This window comes from Cibotium barometz, chromosome 11 (genome assembly GCF_041138505.1).
Source record: "Cibotium barometz isolate CiBa-2024 chromosome 11, ASM4113850v1, whole genome shotgun sequence".
NCBI lineage: Eukaryota > Viridiplantae > Streptophyta > Polypodiopsida > Cyatheales > Cibotiaceae > Cibotium > Cibotium barometz.
Genome location: NC_141056.1, coordinates 14,521,398 through 14,547,416, shown reverse-complemented (window position 1 = coordinate 14,547,416; position 26,019 = coordinate 14,521,398). Strand labels below are relative to the sequence as shown.

At 45.6% G+C, this 26,019-nt stretch overlaps 1 protein-coding gene across 7 annotated transcripts in view; it reads right to left on the bottom strand.

Annotated features, from left to right (window-relative positions):
* LOC147633800 (uncharacterized) overlaps positions 1-26,019 on the bottom strand; it is an 88,378-nt gene that overhangs the window by 15,021 nt on the left and 47,338 nt on the right. The gene's annotated exons all lie outside the window — the stretch shown is intronic.

The window sequence follows — 26,019 nt, the reverse complement described above, 5'->3', positions numbered from 1 at the left end:
AACAAGTACACCAGTCCTTGGTGGGGGCCCTTCGAGGGTATTTGGGACCCAATCGGGTGTACTTGTCTTTGTTATGCTTTTCTCTCTCTCTCTCTCTCTCTCTCTCTCTCTCTCAACTCCGCTATAGTCAAGTACGAAGGTGCTGAATATTCCTTATCAAAGGTATAATCATGTACGTAAGCTTCCGCATGTTACACAGCATACGAGAGAGGTGGTTCCTCCCGCTCTCCAAACTTTCTTGTTGACACCCTTTGCTGCAGAGGAGCTTGCGGAGGCTCTGACAGCACTCCCAAGGGGTAAATGCACGGGAAAAGATGGGCTTCCCAGTCTCCTTATTTCTCTCACACTGGAATCTCATGGAAGGTGGCTTCAAAGTTGCCTTCACTGAGATTATGATCACAGGAGCCATGCCGGAGAGGTGGTTAAGAGGGATTGATCCATTTGATTCCCAAGGAGAGTGGTGACAAATTGGAGATTCCGCATTGGAGGCCCATCACCCTCCTAGGGACCACCTACAAATTCTAGCCAAGGCCATCAATCAGCAATTCCAACCTTTCCTCCCCAATTTGATCCATGACATGCAGACAAGTTTTGTCCAGGATCGGAGCATTCTAGACAACATCTTCACTTTCTGGGAAGCAACCACTTTGACCAGCTTTGAGACAACACAATCTTATTGTTCTCCTCCTAGATTTTGAGAGAGCCTACGGGTACCCACTGAAGGGCCCCCTCCTATTGCTAGGAGTATTTGCTTTATTATCTTTGAAGAGAATGACTTTGGACTGTAGATAAGCCGAACACAAGATGTCCGAAAGACCAAGAGGCGGGCTGAATTGTACACGGCTGTAGAAGCACCAATGATGACCGATCTCAACTCTTCCCAATGGAATGTAGGAAGGCTGCAAATCTGAGGCTGAGATATGGGCTGATTGGGACTGGTTCTAGGCTGTGAATGAATGCTGAAAATGAATGAATGCGTGCATTTTACCTTCACCGGAAGGGCTGTAGCAAAACGATGATGATATGAATGCTGAAAACTGTGTACATGCTGAAAACGCAAGGTATTGTATGGACTGAATGCTGAATGCTGCTGCGTTTTGTTGATGATGTGCTGAATGCTCAAGCGTTAATGCTCCTTGTTGTGAAGGATGAAGCGCTTGAAGGCTTGATGGCTGAATGACATGAGATGATTGATGGGATGAGCAAGTGATGCTATTTATATGCACTACATGAGCAAGTCGGCTGGCTGAAACTGGTCGATTGCTTCATGTCTTGCATTAAATAAATAATGGTGATAATAATGTGGAAAAATGCCTAATAAATAATATAAAATATGGGAAAAAATACTGGATAATAAAATGAGGCTTCTACAATGGTCTAGGTGGTCTAAATGCATATGGGATGATGAATGCTATGCAAAATGCAAACATGTCCTCATGCAAACTCAAGGCTTCTATGACTTCTATATGCATGAATAATTCTCTCCAAGTGGGTTAAGGGACTTTGACTGACTGACCGACTCCCTAAGGCTAAGGAATGACCTACGTAGCTCGTGCCTGACATATCCTAGACTGAGGATTACAATGGGGTCACGGCGTACGACAAATATAAAATCCGAAAGGGTTCTACTGCTGTAAAGTGTTGCACTGATGATGAGCCATCTTGTCACCATGCACTACAGTGCAGAGTGCATGTGATAGTATCGACACCTCCCCAAAGCAGCAGCTAGCCCCTCTTCTGCTGAGCATTCGGAAGAGGCTATTATATTGGAGTTCAGCCAAGCTTTCCTTAGCTAGCCGGGTCATGGTAGCGAACCAGGTTCACTTGCCACCATGTGGTACATCACCCCCTATTGGGCCTTCTCTCGGGCTTGCATTGGTCACGTTCTCCGGTTGATCCCCGCAACTTTCTTTGGGCTGGCAACGAACGGGAGGCCTACCCGGGTCAAGGTGGCCTGGAAAGTGATCATTGAGCCGCGATGCAAGGGGAGCCTGGGCATCATCGACCCCTCCATTCAGAGTCACGCCCTTTTGGGCAAGTTGGTAGTTCGTGGCCTTCTTCCAAGCGGCAAGCCCTGGAAGGCCTTCCTCCTATCTAGGATCTCCACCCGTTTTCATATAATACAGCTGATTCTTTGCTCGTAGCACCCTCGTTTTGGGAGGCCCTGGCCCCAGAGTACGAGATGGATTGTCACAGAGATGTGGGCTCGTGGCTTTAGCCCTGCATTTGAGGATAGATTTGCAGCTAGCCTCGTGCGTGCTTGGAATCATCTCAAGCCGGCCCTTCAGCAGTCCGCTCCAATTGCATCCGAGGAGTGTCTCCAACAACCTCTGATCTGCCCAATGGTCACATGATGGAGCCACGCCCGCACATATCATGGGGAGCTTTAGTATGGGTCCCACTCGCTCTCTTGGAGATTGTCTTATTTTCAAACAGTTGTCCCCGGAGGCCCAGAAGAAGAGCCTCACTCGAATACGGGGTAGGGACACACTTAGCCTCGGCATCAACTCTTCCATCCCGTCGAAGTAGCTGGCCCCAATCCCGGACACCCCCCCCCAAACCCCGCACAGTGGTTGGGGAGTGTTCACTAGGAATGACATACCTTTGGCCGTCCATGGCGCCGATGAGAGCTCCGCGTTTCTCACCTTCTCTATCAGACCTCATGGCAGACTTGAGAGAGCAAAGCCCCCGAAGGAGGATTTCAGTGGATGCATCTTGCAGAGGGTGAGGGTGATTGGTTTCGAAGTGCATGAGTGGCACATAAGTCCTCCACCGGCCAAAAACAGAGATTCTGGCGGTTGTGGATTTGGGAGGGTTGTCCTCCCACACGACTCAAGTGGGACCGGGGGAAGTGGACATGGCATGATCCAATTTTCCAAATGACAATGAGGAGACTCTCGGTACCTCCTTAATTGCCTACACCGCATGGCTGGGCCGCAGGATTCAGATGCCAAAGGTCGAGGGCACTCTAGTAGCAGCAAGACACTCGTAGTCTCAGAGCCTCTCTCCTCAGTTTCTCTTAGGTTTCTGGAAGAGGCTGCAGGACAATCTTCGGCCGCAAAAGATCGCGCTCTTTATGTGGCAGCTCGCACATCGAAGCATGGCGGTTGGCACTTGGCTGGCCATAAAAGGTAGGCCAACAATCTGTTCGAGGTGTGGCCATCTCCTAGAGTCCCAATCTCATTGTCTATGGGGTTGCTCGAAGGCTCAACAGGTTTGGTAGCGGATTCTCCGCATCTTCACTATAGACTGAATCCCCTCCCGGACAATTATGTGGGGCAGAGTTGATTGGGCCACTGAGACCGAGGCCGTAATGGGATATGAGGAGGAGGATGGGGGACTTGCCCTTCATGTCTCTCTCCTCCATATTTCTGCAGTGCCAGTGCCAGTGCCAGGTCCAGGCCCATCCACTGATCATTGGACTCCTAGCCACAAAGATGGGAGATTTGCAACAGTATTGTTGCGTGGCACATCTAGAGAGCTCGATGCAACGAGGCCATCGAGGGCACCCTCACCCCGCCAGCGGAGTCCATCTAGAGCATCTGGCTTGACACATGCATACCCTACCTGGACATTGGGGGTAGCTTCAAGTTGGCTCTGACCGCATACGTAAGCGCCACGAGGCCTTGAGCATCACGGTCCCTTTTTTATTGATAGTGATGATGAGCCTACTTGGCACTATAGACCAATGTGGTTGTTTCCCCCTCCCCCCATTGTATGAGATAGCCTTCTCCTCCTAAAGCGGCCAGCCGGAGGAGAAGAGCATCCTCTCCTTTTTTATGTTTCTCGACTCTCGCTTCTCTTTGTCCAGTCGAGTTTGTATTTAGCCATTATGGTTGTTTTGCTTGGTAACTAATAGAAGGATCACTTTCCCTAGGAAAAAAAAATACATGTGCATATTGGATAGCATCGTTTAATATTTTGTTGCGATTATTTCTGATGTGGAGTTGATATCCGTCACGCAATCCATCCACAAAGAATCCCAAAATAGTGATGGGGTCCATGTGAGTTGCCCAAGCCTACAACTCTCTAAACTTCTGCGAACTCTCTAAACTTCTATAAATATTGTTGGATATTTCGAAGTTAGTTTGGAGTCTAGTCAAGTGTCCTTAGTGGGGTCAACACACTAGGTGTAAACACCCTCTTATTTAGGGTCAGAAGATAAGGCTTGGTGCTTATAAAAGCATGTACTTGGGTCCTTCATTCTACACACAATGAGTACCATTCAAGTTGTGCAATCTCTCTCTCATACTTGAGCTCTATTGCTTCTCTCTCTCTCTCTCTCTCTTCGCTATTCCGCCTGCGCCCACCCCTCCCGCTACCTGCCTGCGCCCCCCCCCCTTTCTCTATCTCTTCGTTGTCCCCCCCCCCCCCCCCCCCCCCCCCCCCCCCCCCCGCCGCCGCTGTTCTGTTCTGTTCACCCACCCACCCTTAGTCAGGCCCCCAAGGCAGCAACATAACTCTCTCTCTCTGCTGAATCTCCTCTCTTTCCCTTTCCCCTGCATGACTTGACCCCCCCTCCCTGTTGTTTTGCTGCTGTTTCGTGCTGCTGTCATGGATTAATTTTCAGTCCATTGGCTGTGGGAAGTTCTGCAAAAAGTCATGGCCAAGACCGGGTTTAAAGAGGAGCTCGTGAAGGTAGAAGACAAGCTCGGCACAATTATCAAAGAAAACAAGAAGATGGTTGACTCTTCCGTTACCGCAATCATAAACCGCCTCTCCAAACTCGAGAAGGGATTTGACAAAATCCAGGAGCTCGAAGAGAGATCTTCCAAGCAAGAGGCTGAGATTTCAGCCTTAAAGGAGGAACTAGTGGAGGCCAAACTGCATGCTAAAAGTCAAGCGGCTGAAATCTCAGCCCTCAAAAAGGAGTTGGAAGCCACTTCAAAAAGCAAGCTTGAGGATGGAGAATTTCAGCCCTCCTTGATTGAAGAGCTGAATACCATCAAGGAACAAATGAGGATCATTCGAGAGGAGGAGGAGCAACATAAAGAGAAGACATCTTCATGGGTGGAGGTGATCACAAAGACACAAAAGAAGATGGACGAGGCCGAGAAATGGATCGAGGTCGCCAAGAAAGGGAAAGGTAAAGAATCGCCACCCATCCCCACTCCCACCATCATCAACATGACCCTTGAAGAGGAGCAAAGGAGGAAGACCCGGGCCTTACATGTACGAGTGTCCGGTCTAAAAGACCGTGATAATGCGGAAGGGGAAACCAAGGAGCTCTTCTCTATGATGGGCATTGAAGCCACGCACACAAAGGCATGGAGAGTGGGAAAGAAGAGGGAAGGTAGTGGCGAATCTTCTTCTAAGGAGAGAGCACTTATCATTCGTTTCCCCTCCATGGAAGCCAAGAAGGACTTCTTGAAGAGACGTCCTACACTCAAGCAAACGGGAATATTTCTTGGAGATGACCTCACACTCTCGCAACTTGCCCACATGAAAGAAGTTATGCCCGAGATAAGGGCAGCCCGAGAGAAAGGGAAAGTCGCCTTCTATAGAGATGGTAGAGTGGTGATTATGGAGAGGCGCTCTTCATGACGGCGCGAGACCTATGGGACTACACTCAAAGTTGCTACTTGGAATTGTAATGGATCTCTACGCCTTGATGTAGGGGCTTTTGAGGATAGTTTCACTGGGAGGGACATCATCTTCTACTGTGAGACGCATCAGGCTCCTGGACAGTCCATGCCACATGTTAGTGGATACCGATGGGAGACAGCTTGTAGACAGGAGACTCGTTCAGAGCATAGAGGACGGGGCTCAGGAGGAGTGGCAGTATTGTTTAGAGAGGAGCTACAGCCACTGATACATATAGTCCGCAGAGATGAGCAGGCTAGGTACATGTGGGTTAGACTGAGGGCAGAGACCGGCAGATATCTCTACATTGCTATATGCTATTTTGCTCCTAGTACATCAGTGTATGCATCACCTAGCGGGCAGTCTCCCTTTTCTATTTTGGATGATGACATTTGGGAGTTCTCCAGGGATGGTGACATCATTCTCTTGGGAGACTTCAATGCCGGACCGCCCATAGCCAGACAGTATTTTATGATACCTCAGAGGAGATGTTGAGGGAGCTTGATGTTAGGGATATGGGCCTATCTAGACTCTCACAGGATGAGGAACATACAGTGTATGGGCGGTATTTGATAGACATGGGGACTGCACATGGATTGGCCATCCTGAATGGCCTACAGAGATTCCCAACATCGGGCGGTTTCACTAGCTTTCCACATCGGCATGGTGCTAGTACAGTGGACTATGTTATGGCTCAGCCCAGTCTCATTCCCTCTTTTCAGGATTTTATGGTAGGCACTAGGCCGGTTGGAATAGCAGTGGATCATGCTATCTTGTCCTTCACTCTCACATTTCAGTTCAGCACCGCTCCATTGGGACAGGTCTCCACACACACTCGTTATACCTTTACGAGGGAGACTGACACCGTATACACGGATGAGATATACAGACGCCTATGTGCCGAGGAGCCGGGACGGCCATTAGATGAGCTCACTCAGATATTGATAGAGACGCTTCATGCTGCAGCATCAGAGGCATATCCCCATAGTCAGCCTACACGGAGACGATCTGGGAACATGCCCCAGAACAGTTGGTATGATGAGGAGTGCAGAGAGATGAGGATCAGATTACAGAGAGAGGTGCTCATGGGTGTTACCACTCACAGACAGTCACGGATTACCTTCCGGCACCTAGTGCGACGGAAGAAGAGGGCTTATCTTGCTCAGTTAGAGAGGGATTTGTACCAGTTGTTTATGAGTCAGGACTCAGGCGAGGCATGGAGACTATTCCATGAGCATTCACCATCACCAGCCATTACCTCCACAGAGATTTGGGGTGAGTATGCAGCATCCCTGTACACAGCACCAGGACAGCCGCCCCTGCCAGACCCATCGGAGCCATGCCCAGAGACGTGTGCTTTCTTTACTGCTGAGATGGTAAGGAAAGCTATTGACAGGATGAGGACTGGGAGAGCATATGATCATGATGGTTTGGTAGCAGAGCACTTTATTCATGCCAGAGATATGCTTGCAGAGCTTATTGCTATGATGTTTAACCGAGCCATGTGTGAGGGTTTTCCTGAGACTTGGAATATGTCCACGATTGTGCCTATCTTCAAGTCAGGGGATCCCATGCTTCCTGGGAATTATCGTACCATCATGATTGGTCACACATTGGCTAGATTATATGCATCTATTCTTGAGCAGGAGTTGAGTAGATGGGCAGAGAGAGAGGGCATACGTGCATCAGGGCAGGCAGGGTTCAGGAGAGGTTTCTCCACTCTTGACCATATCTTGACACTCAGAGCTATTATTGAGGAGGGCAGATTATATGGCAGGAGGATTTATTGTTGCTTTGTGGATTTCCGCAAAGCTTTTGACACAGTACCGAGAGCCAGACTGATGCGCAGACTACAAGAGATGGGAGTGCCCACAGAGCTGATTTGGGGAATCATGGCTTTATACAGGACAGTTGTGGGGCAGGTACGTACTACCCAGGGTATATCTGAGATGGTTCACTCCACTATTGGGGTGAAACAGGGCTGCCCCCTTTCCCCTACCTTATTTGGGATGTATGTGGATGAGGTTTCGGACTATGTAGAGCGGGAGGGTGACAGAGGAGCACAGCTAGCAGGGACATGGATTCCGCTGTTATTGTATGCTGATGATATTGTGCTGATCTCAGATTCTCCAGAGGGGATGCAGCGTCATTTGGATGCATTGCACATGTTTGCAGAGGACAGTGGATTGTCTGTTAACCTTGGTAAAACCAAGGTGATGGTGTTTAACACCACAGCACAGTGGGTTAGGAGGTCAATGCCCACCTTTACATATGGTCAGGAGACAGTGGAGTATACAGATGCATATACTTACCTTGGTGTGGTTTTTAGTGGCCCACTATTTTCCTTGAGGAGAGCAGCGGAAACCAGATTGACCAGAGCTTATGCAGCATTGGGGAGACTAGAGAGGATGTGTTCGCAGGTTCAGTTTCAGGAACCTCGAACAAAGCTGTGGCTCTTTGACACTTTGGTCACTTCAGCCATGCTATATGGAGTGGAGATATGGGGACCCTCAGTCACCACAGCCGAGCTGGTAGCACTGATGGATGGAGACGTATGGAGAGGTCCTTGGTTTCTATGATTTCCCGGATGATTAGGGCCAAGGCCTCCGTACCACATGATATTATCCGTGCAGAGATGGCTGCCCCCCCATTGGTAGTAGAGGCACTCACTCGATCAGTCTCCTTTATACATAGCACTTGGGCTCTCCCTAGAGACAGATATGCTCGCTTAGCCCTGGAGTCTTCACGACAGTTGGCATCACAGGGAGACGGATCATGTTGGTATGCACAGATGACAGCTTGGTTCCAACTGCATGGCTTTAGTATGGACAGGCTACCTCCATTTCAGTACTCCCTGGATGCACCCTCCCTCTCTCTCACACGGGCAGAGATTACCAGACTTATCAGGCAAGACTTGACTCAGCTGGACACTAGGAGGACATGGATACAGCCGACACACGAGCTTGGTACGAAGATGGCTTTCTATAGAGATCATCTTCTCCAGCTCACGGAGGATGGGTTTGTGATTAGACCCAGCTACATGGATACTCATCTTTCTCATGGGGTACGGTGTGCTATTGGTCAGATGCGCACATCCTCACACCAGCTAGAGATTGAGACTGGCAGATTCAGAGGAGTACCAGCTGAGGCCAGGATTTGTCAGCTATGCCAGATGGAGCCAGAGACAGAGTTACATTACATATGTCACTGTCCAGTATATTATGAGATACGAGGCCGTTTTCACTGCCTGTTCAGAGAGGGCTTTGGACCACTTTCTAGAGTCATGAGATACCAGGATCAGAGATGCCTCGGATTGTACTTGCTGGAGCTGCGTAGACATAGAGAGGGTCTCCTGAGAGGGAGGGGATCAGAGAGGGAGAGACACCTACAGAGGCAGATTACAGACTTCTTTCGACCAGAGATTGAGCAGTCAGGTCAGCAGGCATTGCAGCTAGCCCCAGAGTACAGCCGCACCAGAGGTACACTGATTGATCGGGCTATAGAGCTGGGGCGGTCCAGGCGCCCCAAGATGAGAGGCCCATCTCGACACCGGCGGAGACTACAACAGAGGATCAGGATCATACTAGCACGGCATGGGAGACGTCCAGTCAGAGTACTCACCATGGAGGACATTGAGGATATCCGCCATCGACCGATGAGAGACATCTTTGGATAGTGATGGGTATGATGCTTACCTTTGTTGCTGGAGTTTTCCTCCTAGATGTTATCCATTAGGCGTTCCTGGTACCGTACTTTTCCTCATAGTTGTTTCAGTTTCAGTTAGTTGTTTAGTTGTTTTTAGCTTTCCTTACATAGACATTGTATCAGATCCACCAATTGTTGTAACCTTTTTGGTCTCATAGGTCATTTTGGCCTTTTGAAGACGTTAATATATCATTTCATTTCATTTCATTTCTCTCTCTCTCTCTCCTTCACACTCCTCAATCATGGAGAGATTTCATCCTCCAAAGCTCCATGATTGATCATCCTATGATTGCCAACATGGTATTAGAGCCATGATTCTTAGTGTTTAATCTATGTGTATCATCTACTCCACTCTCTTTCAGCATGATTAGCTTTATCTCATCACATACCATAATCATGATTAGTGACTAATCACCCTTTTACCATTTTTCCTCTTCCTTGCCAAAACGCAATTCTACACCTTGCTGATTTGATTGATTCTCCCTTCGCACATAACATCTTGCCAAACCCTCTTAGGACCTCAAAGCTAACACTATTGCTAAGCTACAACTCAAAGCTTTTGCTCCAATTCAACCTAAATCATACGATTTTGACGCTACCAGTCTGTTAAAATAATGCATCTTCATATGCTGTCGTGGAGGTCTTGTCGGCCTGTTTCTACAGCCGACCATGCACAAGTATATAAGAGTTTCTCTCTTTTATTCATTCAATCATCCAACAGTGCCCTATTTGCTGGCTCTTGTACTCTGTAACCTCAAGCTAATAAAGCTCTTGTTCTTGCTTGCAATCTTTCCGTCTCTCATGTTTATTTGCTTCTGCTTGTGCACACTCTTTCATGGTATCATACGCTTAGGCTCTGGCTATTGCACAATCTGCTCTCTGCTTCTCTCCTTCTTCAACTATGCCTTGCGTTTTCTGCTTCCCTAGATTCTCCAGGCTATAGATACTTCAAACAGTGGCTGTGTTTTCTTCCTTAGCTGCGTTTTTTGATCTACAAGCCCTCCTACTGCTGTCGGCCAGCCCCCATGCTGCGTTATCTTCTACAGAGGCAAGTGGAGGAGTTCTAGCTGCAAATTCAGTAAGGGCATCAATTCTTTGGAAGGTTCTTGAAGGATATTTTTGCCAGGCAAGTGGCACATCAACTCTTCTCCCTCCAAGATCCCCTCCCCCTTACGGTTGCATGGATGAAGGGGAGTAAGTGGAATGTGAAAGGTCACCAGATTATCCCACATGCAAAAGTTGGTGTGGAAGATAGAAGGGTATATATAGCCCATTGGTGAGCATTCTACCTACATCTCCCCCAAGCTTGCCTTTTGTGGAAAGGTGGGAGGCCTAGTGAGGTGGGGTGGGGACTCACCTTAGTAGCAACTACGGCCTTGTGTTCATGCGGATGTGTGCAACCTCCATCCCCGCACGAACTTCTTTATTCACACAGAAGCTTTTACAAGATACCAAGGTGTGGGTGCATATAGCACCGGATTTTCCACAAAGCATCAACACGACACGAGCCCAAATCTCAGCTTGAAGCCAAGATACAAACACAGCACTCAAAAAAAAACCATCCGAAGACTGTCTCAAAACAATCCCATAACTAGCTCATAATCAGCCCATAAACTGTCCATAAAACAGCCCCAAGTTCCATGCCAAATCAGCCCCAAAACAAATCCATAAATCAGCCCCAAAAGAGCTCTCTAATCAGCTCCAAAATCTGCTCCATAAACAGGCCCAAATCTGCCCATGACCAGGCCAAAAGAGAGAGAGAATTGCCTGCTGAATGGCCAACACAAGAGATCATCACCAAGAGGAGTTGTATGGCTAGCGCAAGAGAGAAGAGAGAGAAAATCTGCAGTCGGCTAGCAGAGGAGAGAGAGAAACTCCAAGAGGGATGCGCATGGCAAAAAGAGAAGTCCCCGGCTCCTTTTAATGAAGTCGACTAGCTATATTTGAAGTGCTTTTGCCCTCTTTGCCAAAAATAACCAGATTGGCCCAAAAATAGCTGAATTTGCCCAAATATATCAATTTAAAGCTTTTCTTGGCTTGTACTCCAAGTTTTAGCCAAAAATATCAACTTTTTTATGCTTTTCCTAGCTTGTTTCCCAACATAGTTGTTTCTCATACCGGTTTGAACCCATTCGTACCGTGCGGTATGATACCGTACGATATCGTGCAGTACGAGTTTTTCTACCTCCCCCCCCCCCCCCCCCCCCCCCCCCCCCAAAAAGGAAAAAAAGATTCCAAATGCTTTAAAAAATATATAGAAACCCTACTTAACAAAGATTCCAAATGCTCGCAATACTTCGCAACTTTCGTGTCCACTCAGTATTCCATATGGGTGGGGTTGTTGAGAGACCTAAAAAATCTGGCAAGGTAGACTGGTAGTGTACACTTGATTGGTAGGATGAGAGAATCTTGCTACATCACTTGGAGATCCCAGGTATAGGTAGGCTAGACAGTTAGATTTTCAAGTTATGTACGAGGGAGAAGATTTGGACATGGCCATTTTGATCTAGAGAGGAGTCCCTAAATCTATCACCCTAGATGCATTGCTCGTATTTGTGCAAGGACGGTCCCCTAGTCATAAACACTACACTGGAAGACCTTTGGTATTGCATTACCCATCCAGGTTCTCTTTTAAAGACAATCGGGAGATCCAATTGGGAGAGACACATATCCATGTTCTGGTTCCTCAAGCACTGTAGACTCCTTCCCTCCCGACCTTCCCTCACATTCAAGCTTGAAGCTCCATACGTTGTAAGTGTTTTTTAAAAACACCGTATTTTATCGTACGGTATCCGAAAATTTCATATCGTACCAAAAATTCCCGTATGGTATCGTATCGTACGGTATCGTATTTTCGTACCATGACAACTATGATGCCCAAGTTTCATCTAGGCACCTCCTTTTTGTGAGAAAGAAGAGATGAGAGAAGAGACAATGTACTCAAGAACTCATCAATGAACCACTAGCCAACTTCATTAGAAATGAACTACAATGCCTCATATATATAGGAAAGTTCCTCCACCCTTTCCTCCACCCAAAAATGTGTGTAAATAGGAAAAAATGAAAATGAATGCTATAAATCCCAAAAATGCCTAGAGGCTAAAGAGTGTGCCACTAGTGTGACACCATCTGGAGATGACACCTATCCAACACCTCCTCTTCAGGTCCAGATGGGAGGACCAACGCCGACGCGCTGAAGAAGATAATCCAAGGGAGGTCGAGGAAGAGGCTTAGTAAACAAATCAGCAACATTATCTTTGGTAGGACAATACTCAAGCTGAATGCGACCTTCAGAAATCCAATCACGAACAAAATGAAAATGAACATCAATGTGTTTGGATCGTCCTCGAATAACTCGATTTTTGGCTAAAGCAATAGCACTCTATGAATCTAAGTAGATGAGTGTCGGAGTAGATGAACATCCAAGGTGATTCAGAATTTGAGAAAGAGCATCAGACTTCTTAGGTAAGAAATAAACCCATGATTTGCGAGAGAAGTCATCCACAAGAAGCATATAATACTTGGATCCACCAAGCGATTGTACTTCCATAGGTCCTGCAAGATCAGCATGAATAATCTCAAGTATGCATGTGGCCCTATGAGTAGCCTCCTCTGGAAAAGAAGCCCGATGTTGCTTTCCTTGAGCACAAGACGAACAAATATGATGGCGAGGTTTCTGAAGCTTTGGTAGACCTATAACCATGTCATGTGAGACAAGATGTTGCAAAGTAGCAAGAGGAACATGGCCAAAGCGGAAATTCCATAGATCACTATCTTCATTAGAAACAAGTGCTTTAGGAGAAGCAAATAATTGATGAAGATGAGACTCATGTGGTGGCAACTGTGCTGTAAAAGAGCTTATATGATAAAGCCCAGCATTTTGATAACCATGTGCCATACAAGAAAGTGACTGTCTATCAATGATTTCAATCACTTCATCATCAAAGTAAACCCCAAGACCTTTAGAAGTAGCCTTAGAGATAGAAAATAAGTTGGCAGACATCTTAGGTACATGCAAAACATCATGTAAGATAGCATCTCCAAAAGAAACATCACCAATACCAATCACAGGGAGAGACGAAGCATCACCAATGTGTACTGATGAAGAGATAGACTTATAGTTTTCCAATAAGGAAGAACTATTCGTCGTGTGAGAGGTAGCACCACTGTCGGCAATCCACTCATCCGCAGTATGCGTATCAAGATCTTTGATTACCACACGTGATGTGTCACATGAAGAAGTAGAAGACATAGCAACATATGCAATCTTGGCGTTACCGTCTTCCTTCTTGTCTTTGTTTTTGTCGTGAGAAGATATTGATGTAGAAGAACCCTTAGATTTGGATTCAAGTTCAGCTTTTACCTTCTTGGATGCCGCCTTCTTAGCAAAACAACGATCCTCCGTATGCCCACTACGACCATAGAAAGTGCACTCCTTGGAAGAATCCTTTGATTTGTCCTTGTCGCCTTTGGTTGAAGAATCTTTAGCATTGGAATTAGAGCCTTTGCATTGATCATTCCCCTTGCCTTTGCCTTTGCCTTTGCCCTTGCCTTGGCTTACAAAAGCCGAGTTCTTTTTGTTTTGCTTGCGAGTAAGATACTTATCATAAAGAAGACCCATAGTCTCTTCAAAGGAAGGGAAAGCAACTCGAAGAAAGATGTTATCTTTGAACGATTCAAAAGAAGAAGGCAATTTACCAAGTAGCTTGTGGACCGGATTGCTTACCAATGTACCAAACTCTTCAAGTTGCCGCTTGATTCGATTGAATTCTCCAAGCTTCTCCACTATGTTGTCGGATTCGGAGATAGAAAGCTTATCCAAATCTTCTTCCAACTTAGCCATCTTAACCGTTGAAAGTCTTCCATATTGCATTTGTATAGCGTGCCATAATTGTTGAGCCGTACTCCTTGTAGAGAGAAATTGAGACACAACCGATGTAGACATGCCATGCACAAGTAAAGCTTTGGCCCATGCATCCATATAGGTTTGATATTGAGAAGGCACCATAAGAGGAGAAGTGATTATAGACCACACCCCGGTGCTTTCCAAAAGAAGTTACATAAACAAGGACCAAGTGTGGTAGTTGTTTGGCGTAAGCTTTTGTGAATCGGAAAGACTTGGAAGGCTCAAAGATTGAGTGAATGGGTTAAAGGGCTGATATGATTGAGTGGGGAGAGGAGTAGTAGAAGGAAGTAGTAGAAGAAGGAATCATAGTAGATAAAGTTGTCATAAAAGGCATAGATGATGTAGGGGGATATACCATAGAGGGCATAGAAGTATGTGGATAGGAAGGCATAAAGGACAAAGAAGAAAGAGTGTATGGATCCGTAGAAGGTAATGGATATGACGGAAAAGAGAAAGTAGAGGCACCTACCGAAGAAGGAATTGCACCAACTTCCGTTGTAGTAGTTGCCGGTCCAACCGTCGTAGGAGATGTAGGATCCATAGTATCTTCAAGTTTGCCTTTGTCTTTTGGAGTAAAGGACTTCCGAGATCCCATAGGGAGTGGAGGGTGGGAAAACACAAGGGAAGAAGTGTCGTACCTCCAAAGACGCAGCCAATAGATGGGCTGTCCACCAAGGAAGTATCTCCAAAATATGCACAAAGATAGTGCAAAAACGTGAAGGGAATGGGTGTTAGGGTTAGGGTTTACAGAAGGTACAAACAGGCGTGGAAATCAACACACAGAGAGAACACGACTTCAGTAAGCTTGATAATCAAAGTGAAGTACAACAGCCACATAATAGTGACCCTAAAGATAAGTGTTCACATGTCCGGCCATAAAATGTGTCGGGTGGACCAAAACACTTATAAACTGCATATAAGTGAAACTGAACTAAACTGGGGGAAAAAACCTCCACTAACTGAAGTAAAAAGTGCCCCAGTAATCTACTGATGATCACTAGCACTCCTCTGGGTGCATACACAGCATAAAAACCAACAAACCCCCCTGGAGTGATATGTGATCACTGTACATCATCCACCAAAAGGAAACAAATTCAAAGCATTGCGGAATGCTTCAAATTTCGGACGTGGTAATGCCTTGGTGAAGATGTCTGCCACATTCTAATCTGTAGGATAGTAGATCAGACTGATATCTCCTGCCTGGAGTCTCTCCCGAACAAAATGATAGTGAATCTCAATGTGTTTCGTGCGAGCATGAAACACAGGATTCCTGGCCACAGCAATGGCACTCTGACTATCAGTATAGATAGGTGTAGGCTCCTCCACTGAAATATCCATATCAGTCATGAGACGACGCAGCCAAACACACTCAACAGTAGTAGTGTAGGCTGCTCTGTACTCTGCCTCACAAGACGAAGTGGCCACTGTGGTCTGTTTCTTGCTTAGCCAAGAAATGCATGAAGAGCCAAGAAAGAAACAATTTCCACTAGTGGAATGTCTGGTATCAAAATCACCAGCCCAATCTGAATCACTGTAAGCGTGTAACTGCATGTCACCCCCCTCAGGATAAAGCAATCCAAGAGACAAGGTACCCTGCAAATAACGGAATACACGCTTCACAGCTTGCCAATGTGACAACTGTGGGCTGTGCATGAATCTGCTCAACTGAGAGACTGCATACTGAATATCTGGCCTTGTATTACACAAGTAAATAAGGCACCCAACAGCCTGAGCATATGTAGTGGCATCAAAGGAAACACTGTCATCTTGTAGAGACAGTTTCATCCCAGGCTCCATAGGAGTACTAATAGGCTTGCAATCCTGAAATTTAAACTTCTCCAGAAGTTTAGCAACATAGCGTGATTGCAACAACCCAATGCCTCTGTTATCCTGCACAAACTGTATGCCCAAATAGTAATGTACAAGGCCCAAGTCAGACATGTCAAATGTCTGTTGCAGTATCTCCTTAAAAGCTGCAATTTTGTCATCATTTGATCCCATGAGCAAGAGATCATCCACATAAAGACTGATGACCAGCAGATCTATCTCTTCTTTCTTTACATACAGAGTGGCCTCTGATGGACTGTTCACAAATCCCTGAGTGAGTAGAAAAGCATCTATTTTTGCATACCAAGCTCGTGGAGCTTGTTTCAAACCATACAAGGCCTTTTTCAGCCTGCAAACTTTCCCCTCATGACCATGTTCTGCAAATCCCATGGGCTGAAATACATAAACTTCCTCCTCGAGGTCTCCATGTAGGAATGCAGTCTTTATGTCCAACTGGTGAACAACCCAACCACGATGTGCAGCCAATGCAATGACACACCTAAGTGTCGACATACGGGATGTAGGAGCAAATGTCTCCTCATAATCAATGCCCTTCTTCTGTGCATAGCCCTTTGCAACTAGACGGGCTTTGTACCTGTCAATGGATCCATCTGCATGTCTTTTCAACTTATAGACCCATTTAGTACCAATTGCTTTCTTGCCTTTGGGCAGATCAACCAAATCCCATGTTTGATTCTTTTTAATAGAATCAAGCTCATCCTGCATGGCTTTGTTCCAATGCACATTATCTCGTGCATCCACAAATGAATCAGGCTCATCATCATCCTGTAAACTGGCTGCCATAACCAGATTCCAATCCATGATGTGTGCATGCTCATTGGTCCTTGTTTCCCTACGAGTACGACCAGCAAGAGGACCCTCTAAATGGCTGTCCTGTAATGTCCTCAAATACCATCTAGGTATATGTCTGACCTGTGGTGCCTGCTGCCCCATATTTGGTTCAGCTTCTGGCTCATTTGGCTGCTGAATTTCTGCACCACCTACATCATTTGCTGGCTGTCCTGTACCCTCATGAGTTGGATCACCAACTGTGGAATGAAACTCCATGGGTAGTAGACCTTCAAACACATCATTTTCAGCCTGATTTGCCTCATAACCAGCCATGGATATTTCTGATTTTTCATCAAAAATCACATCCCGACTAGTGAATATCTTCCTGGATAGTGGGTCATATAACCTGTAGCCCTTGCTCTCACGGCTATACCCAACAAAAATGCACTTTGTGGCTTTATCATCCAGCTTCCTCCTCAACTCTTTGGATATGTGTGCATATGCAAGACACCCAAAGATACGAAAATGCGATACAGAAGGCTTGCGGCCATGCCAAGCCTCAAAAGGAGTAATAGAAACCAATGCCTTTGTGGGACATCGATTCAAAATATGACAAGCACACATGACTACTTCCACCCAAAAGATATGTGGTAGCCTTTTTGCCTTTAACATACATCTGGCCATCTCCATGAGTGACCGATTCTTCCTTTCTGCAACCCCATTCTGCTGTGGAGTGTAAGGAGTAGTATACTGATGTTTTATACCTCTACTCCCAAGAAAGGAATTCAGCATATGTGACATATATTCCCCCCCTCGGTCAGAACGGAGAGTCTTCACCTTGCATCCTGACTCTGTCTCAGCAAGTGCTACAAAGGCCAAAAATGCATCATATACTTGTGATTTCTGTGTCAAAGGATAGACCCAGCATATACGAGAGAAGTCATCAATAAATGTTGCAAAATAAAAGCAACCACCTAATGACTTCGTCTGCATGGGACCACAAAGATCACTGTGTATAAGTTGCAACTTTGCAGTTGCTCTTAGAGCCTGATCACGTGGGAAGGAAAACCTGTGCATTTTTCCCAAAATACATCCTTCACAAATGTGATCTGGAGGCTTCTCCATGAGAGGTAGATCTGTAAACATGTTATGTCGCTGCATAAGCATAAGACTACCAAAATTTACATGCCCCATGCGAGCATGCCATAACTCCGCATCAACCATAGCTGGAGTAAGAGTGAATGCATTATAAGCAGACTGATCCACTGGCTGAAATGCATCCAACTGATATAGTCCATGACATAATGTACCAGTAAGCATCAAGGTCAAGGCATTAGCTTTGTCTCTGACCATGCATTTATCATCATCAAAGTGGACCTGCATTCCACAATGTGCTAAAGAAGAAATGGACAACAAATTCTTCTTTATCCCTGGTACATATAAGGCATCTGTAAGGCGGAGAATGGAGCCATCAATGGCTGTGAGCTGAATCTCCCCAATGCCACGAACTGGATATGAAGCATTGTTGGCACACTGAACAGTTTTGCCAACAGGGGTAGGGCCAACATGACTGAACAAATCCCTGCGAGATGTGATATGCTTTGAGGCACCACTATCAAAATACCAAGTACATGCATGCTCTGTCAAACTGAGTGCCTGTGAAGACCAAGAGGCATCATAGCTGCATGTATAAAAACAGTAATCCCTATCCTCAACAAAAGAAGCAGTCTCTGGAGGAGCTTTAGAAGCATCATTAACAGACATCCCAGCTTCCTTTGCCTTCTCTTTGGCAATCCTCTTCCTACATTCCAATTTCTGTGATGTAGTGACCTGGCTTCTTACAGTAATGACATTTGCCCTTCTTCTTGGGCTATCCATCACTTTTCTTGGTATCCTGTGAAGAACCACCATCACCTGAATTTTGATTTGCACTCTTTGGCTGAGTTTTTCCTTTCCCCTTTTGACCTGTAGTAAATGCTTGTTCAGCATTTGTGTTCATATTCATATTCTTCCTCATTTGCTCCTCTTGTAGTAAGAGAGCAACAAGTTCCTGATACTTGAGGGGTTCAACAGCATTCCTCATGCTGAGGTTCAAAGAGGTATGAAAAGCCAAGTAAGATCTTGGCAAAGAGTGCAAGATGGTGGACACAAGCTGTGTCTCAGGAATAATCTCATCCACATTGATGAGTTGTTCTCTCAAATCCTGCAGCTTGTTTAAGTGGCTAGACATATCATCTCCTTCATTCATTTTCTGATTTTCCAGCTCTCTTTTCAAAAATGAGATCCTAGCCTCATTACGAGCAGCATACATCTGCTCCAAAGTCACCCATGCATTCTGTGAAGAGCCAGCTGAACGAATATGAGGTATAATGGACCTCTGTACTGACAATGCAATGAGTGACAAAGCTTGTGCATCCCTGGCATCCCATGTCTTTTGAGCATTTGTTCTCTGAACAGGCAATGGCTGTCCTGGAGCCTGTACCTGTTGTCCTCGTCCACGAGCACCCCCTTGGGGAGGAGTCTCTGGAGCCAATGGACCTGGACGTGGTTCATCACCACTAACAAAATCCCAAAGACCTTTTGCCACAAGCACATTTTTCAGCATAGAACTCCACAAGGAGTAGTTCGTGCCATCCAATTTGTCTTCCTTAGACAAATATGTGAATACATCACTTTGCTGTTGATTTGCCATTATGCTTACGCACAATGTTGTACCTGTTCACCAAAAAACCCAATAGCAGAACCCCTGATAATAACTGTACTCCACTGAATACAGTTCACCCAAATATGCCTGCACTCTCAATCCTCTGAATGTGCAGCTCAATGCACCAATGACTGAGTAGAGCAGCAAATGGCGTACACAATGCCAAAATGCCCAAACTGTGCAAAAAAACCTGTATAGTTCCTTGCTAGAAAATCTGCCTGTTGTGCCTATATATTTTCACAGAGAAAATATATAGGCACAACAGGCAGATTTTCTAGCAAGGAACTATACAGGTTTTTTGCACCCAAACTGTGCAAAAAACCTGTATAGTTCCTTGCTAGAAAATATGCCTATTGTGCCTATATATTTTCACAGAGAAAATAAAAATGCCCAAAAACTGAATTTTAATGCTTACCACTGTTGTACTGAGTAATGAACAATTACTGTTGACTGTACTAGCAGGTACAGTTTACTGGTTCTGTACGGAAGCAGGTGGTAGTTGCAGGTCACAGCAGGTACAGTCGTATCACAGAAGATACAGTCACCAGGTACGAAAGCATGCAGTGGTATCTCAGCAGGTACAGTCGCCAGGTACGCAGCACTGAATGCTGCACGATTCTCTGCGCAGGTGACGGTTGGCGCTGACTGTACGGAAGCAAGTCGACGCCTGTTTTGCAGCAGTCGACTGAGTACTCAAGGCGACCAGCGTTGACAAAAGCTGGTACGGGTGCTGACAGCAACGAACAGGTACTGCACGCTGCAGGCGACGATTTGCAGGCGGCGCTTACTGTACGGGCAGGTACAGTAACTGAAGGCGGCGCAGACTGGGTATACGGGGCTGGTACACGTGCGCTGACAGGAACAGAATGCAGTACGGCGCTGAAGGTACGGAATGCTATACGGCGCACAGGTGTAGCTGAAGGCGGCGCAGACTGGGTGTACGGGTAGCAGGTGCTGTACGGCGCACAATTGTACAGGCAGCAACTGGCAATGTACGGGCAGGGCAGAGCAAGCTTCAATGCTCTGATACCAATTGAAGGGAATGGATGTTAGGGTTAGGGTTTACAGAAGGTACAAACAGGCGTGGAAACCAACACACAGAGAGAACACGACTTCAGTAAGCTTGATAATCAAAGTGAAGTACAATAGCCACATAATAGTGACCCTAAAGATAAGTGTTCACATGTCCGGCCATAAAATGTGCCGGGTGGACCAAAACACTTATAAACTGCATATAAGTGAAACTGAACTAAACTGGGGGAAAAAACCTCCACTAACTGCAGTAAAAAGTGCCCCAGTAATCTACTGATGATCACTAGCACTCCTCTGGGTGCATACACAGCATAAAACCCAACAAAACGCAGCCACAAAACGCAGCCGATATATGAACCAATAGACTCCGTAGAAACCACCAAAAGAGGGCTGAGAATATAGCCTTAGGTAGAAGGAGTATGGAGGAGTTGATTGTCCACAAAAACGCAAACACAAAGTGTGTAGCAAAGTGGAATTTTCAGCCGGTAGAAAGATGTAGAAAAGAGGATGAATATGTACCTCAAAACACCATGAAGAGGGTTGAAGTTGATGATGAAAACGCAGCCAAGAAATCTCTCCACAAGAAGCCTCCAAAAAAACGCTACCGCATGTAGGGAAAACTAGTTGGCAATGTTTTCACCGCAAGTAGAGTTGTAGGACTCGGATTGAAGTGCTTTAAAAACACACTTGTAGAGGATGGTAAGGGGCTGGTTTGAAGCCTCTTGCATCATTGAATGAGTGCAAGGATGATGAGTAAGGGCTTCTGCAAAAAACGCAAGCAGAAATTCTGCATGCAGGCAGTCTGCGAAGAATAACTCAAAAATGGTGAGGAATTTGCGAAAACTTTCTTCTGCAAAGTTGTAGACCACGATGATTCCAGTAGGTCACGCGGGCACAATCCTAAAAAACGCATCCGTTTAGCAGATAATCAAGCTTGTAAGAGCTTCTGCAAAAAACGCAAGCAGAAATTCTGCATGCAAGCAGTCTGCGAAGAATAACTCAAAAACGGTGAGGAACTTGCAAAAACTTTCTTCTGCAAAGTTGTAGACCACGATGATTCCAGTAGGTCACGTGGGCACAATCCTCAAAAACGCATCCGTTTAGCAGATAATCAAGAATGAAAAAACGCAATTGAAAGCGGGGTTGTTGAAGAGGACTAGAGGTAGAGAGGAATAAGGATAAGGAGGCTCTATGTGCACCACCACCTTGCTCTGATACCATGTGAGAAAGAAGAGATGAGAGAAGAGACAATGTACTCAAGAACTCATCAATGAACCACTAGCCAACTTCATTAGAAATGAACTACAATGCCTCATATATATAGGAAAGTTCCTCCACCCTTTCCTCCACCCAAAAATGTGTGTAAATAGGAAAAAATGGAAATGAATGCTATAAATCCCAAAAATGCCTAGAGGCTAAAGAGTGTGCCACTAGTGTGACACCATCTGGAGATGACACCTATCCAACACTTTTGTCCACCTGTCCATGCCCAAAATATCATATGTCCAGCTTGTCTTTAAAAATATGTGAACACACCGACTTCTAAGTCCCTTTATTGATAAAAATCCCATGGTGCCATGCTGTGTGGCCATCTTTCAGGCCAAACCATGCCAGTAAAATGCTCTAGTTTTCTTCTCTGGAAAATCTCCGTTCACACCTTGGTTCTGCCTAGTGTGTGAAACATTGGTCAAGACTGGTGAAGGGACCAAATGGTGACATCAAGAAGATCTTCATCAGCATTTTGGTCACTCCCTTTATTTCTAATTCAGTTTTAATGTTGAGTCAAGGGTTCTCTGCCGAGGTCATCCCCCAAAATCTGAATGTTTTGAATCCTTTGGATTTTGTAACGCCTTGTTTCTATAAAAGGCTCCTCTCCATCATACACTTTTTTGCCCCTACTTTAGGCGGGCGGGGTTATTTTGGTATGCCGATGTAGATTGTCTTTGTCACCCACGGGTAAGACTTGACCTCTGAGTCTTTCACCAAGACCATGTTTGTTAAGCCTCTCAACCATGCTTGTTGAGCCTTTGAGCCTTTTGTGCCACGCTCACTAGCCTCGGAGTCATACTTACTAGCCTCTGCGTCTAAAGCGGGAAACTGTCACCATTTGGCTACCCAATTGGTCCACCCGTGCTTTCTCATCATGTATGTACATTGGACTGGTGTCCATGGCAGTTGTATATGCCGAGGATTGATGCGACTCATGTGATACTATGGACTTGGCTTTCTGTTGTTGGGACTTGTGCCCCTGTGTACATGCCCGGAAATGCCTGCTGGATTGGCGTTCGATTGGATCTGGTACCTCGTGTACTTGCGTGAAGCACGTCTATTTTGGTATAGTCTCATGAATGGAGATTGTCCATACTAATGCTGCAATGCATAGCATCTTTATGTGCTTGCTTGCAATTGAAATTGCATGCTGCTTTCATGCTTGCTTGACCAATGTGTAGTTCCGGGTAAGGGGACGCCCGCCCATGAATTGTGCGTGTGAAACTGTCTACTGACATGGTTATGTGGCATGTGACAGGTGGTAAGTATTGGTCATTAACCTAGCCTTAGGAGTTAACACTAATTTATAAGTGAGTGTGTACACACTTCATTACGTTTTGGGCGACCAAAACTCACTTATAAATTATGACCAACCTAGTGTTCATACACACTGATGTCCCGAGGTGGACAAAATCCAATGTCCACCGCCCAGACCTTATCCCCTTTGTACAAAGGGAGTAACCAACCATGTGTCTATTCTAACTTGCTCCACAATGCACCTACCTGCCACCTAGAGTGTACAACTCACCACCTCACTCCTCTCTCTCTCTCTCTCTAGAAGAAGACGCCTCCTTCATGAGGGCTTTTGGGTTGTATTTTCTGCACTTTCTCCTTCCCAACTCCATATCCAAGCTTGCTAAGGTATTTCCCAAGCTTCCAAGAGTGTTTCCCGATGCTAATCACTCTCCCACACACTCCCAATGACTGACATTGGGCAAAACAGCTCTCTTTCTTGCTGTAATTTCAGGTCTTTTTGTTGAAAACCCTAATTTCAGCCTCCTTTCTTAAGTTGAACCATAGGGGAAGCTTTCCTAGGATTCCCTTCATCCTCTTGAAGACTTTTGTGGCGAAGAATTGCAACAAATTGAAGATTTCAACACTCCAAGGACTTCCATCGCGAAGACTTCCGCTGTCATCGACTCCACTTGCAATTGGTAAGCTTCTATGCTTAAATATGGAAGCAAGTAGCAGGAGGGAGGAACCGGATTACAAGATCACATACCCTGTGTAATGTTCTCTTTGTTAAATATTAATAGTGATTAGTGTGGGAATAAACAAGTGCTAGGTGGTTGAGTAAACTCGCACTGAATGTAAGCCTTAAATAAAGCGGTTCCAATGTGCGTGAACAACCGCTAGTTTGTATAAGTCTTTTGTGTAAGAGCAGCCTCTTAAAAAGGCATATGTGGTAGCATCATACTTTGAATATTTGGTGGAATCGTATTTAGCATATGTGGTGGCATCAAAACAAGCATATGCTTAGAATATGTAATGAGGTCTCTCCTATAAAAAGGACCTACTTGTATAATGAATTTATGCTTTCCACTACATTTTGTACTCCCACAAATCTCCATAATCTTGTGCTGATTCTCTTGTTCATTATCATCTCTCCCTCTTCTCCTCACTATTGTGTAGCTGCACTCTCTAGTCATTTGCTATCACTCTTGTCCTACGTGCTCTCTTGCAGATTGTTGCTACCATGTGTTGGTGGAACAATAGAGAGCAGATGGTAGGGAACATGGGGACTTGAGAGGGTAGTGTGAGTTGCGAGTCTACACCGACAACCACTTGTTTGCAATACTGTATTCATATGCATTGATATGGAAATCTGGTCAGGAATTCCCATGACACTATGTACTTGATTCTCCCAAGATCAATATACTTTATTTGAGGGAGGGGCCGGCCATTCCCGCTCATTGTGTGTCTCTTGTCAATTCAGTAAATTACTTCTTGTATTGAGCATGTGTCCATCAAATCTTAGTGTATTTAAGTGTATTGATTAGCATTGTGTTCAACCAAGTTACATTGGTATCAGAGCATACGGTTCTCTTTCACTTCTATCGTGAGAGACGATCACCATGAACACCAGCTATCTCTACATTTAGAACACTACGGACAGCCATACAGTGAATGTTGGAGATGCTAACACAAGTGGCGGGGACAATGAAATGCATGTCTCCAATGCTTTATGTGGTGCACAATAGGGAACATGAATATGTGGGCCAGCCGTCCCGTGTCAAAGAGAAGATGCAGGAAGAAGAGTCCATAGTCTTAAGGGCTAAACTTACTCGTATACAGGCTCTTCTCCATGCACAACAAGAAGAATTAAATCTCTACCGCTGCAAGGATCCATTGCTACATGACCGTTTGAAAGCCAAGAAAGCTAAATCTTATATGGATCATGCAATGGCAATGATTACTTAAGAGTTGCACATGCGACCGAGGGATGCAGCACGTGCATACTTGGCTCGTACTGAGGATGCCTATGCAAAAAAGACAACCATCCCGCATGTCTTCGAATCCCTAAAGATGCCCAAACAAGAACTTATGTCTAGAGGATGAATCTCCATGCTATGGGAGAGAAACCATCGGCGACTTCACGCCATACAAGAGTACCTTATGTAGCCCATGAAGGACACAATGTTTATGATAGTGGTCAAAATGTATGTCAAATAACATTGCCGGTTGAAAATGTGCATGCACATCACATGCAACATGGGCTGCAATTTTCTGTTGGTGTAGGTATTCCGCGTATCTCTCATGCCACTCATGCCTTCGAGTGTGCTCGTAAGAGAGAAGCTATGGCTGAAAATGCACCAATGCATGTTGAGGGACCAGAGGTACGAGCAAAGGAAATGGATGTCGAAAGGAGGTCAGTGACGTGGGTGATGGGGTGATTTTGGAGTTGTCGACCAAGCAGGATGGCGTGGCCTACTCAAACTCCATGCGGTCCAGAGGATCATGCCAATTCAAAGGGTTTGGCAGAGGGTCGACTTCCTCACACTCAAATGGTGGTGGTGGCAGGATCTCCCCTTCTTTGAGTGGTGGGTTGGTGGTGCCAAATGAGTTGCCACCCGTACGACCGGAACATCATCGCATTGATCTTGTGCCGGGTAGCTCACCACCTATTAGGCCAGCCTATCGTGTAAGTGCATCCCAAAAAGAAACAATCGTGAAGTAGGTAAATGAGCTTCTTGAGAAGGGTTTGGTTCAACCAAGCTCTTCCGCATATTATTCACTCGTCCTCTTGGTTCAAAAGAAGGATGGATCCTTTCGTATGTGTGTGGATTATAGAGCTTTGAATAAGCTTACCATCAAGAATCAGTTTCCGATTAAACACATAGACGACATCCTTGACAAATTGGATGGATCGGCATGCTTTAGCCAAATTGATCTCAAGAGTGGGTATCATCAAGTGCATGTA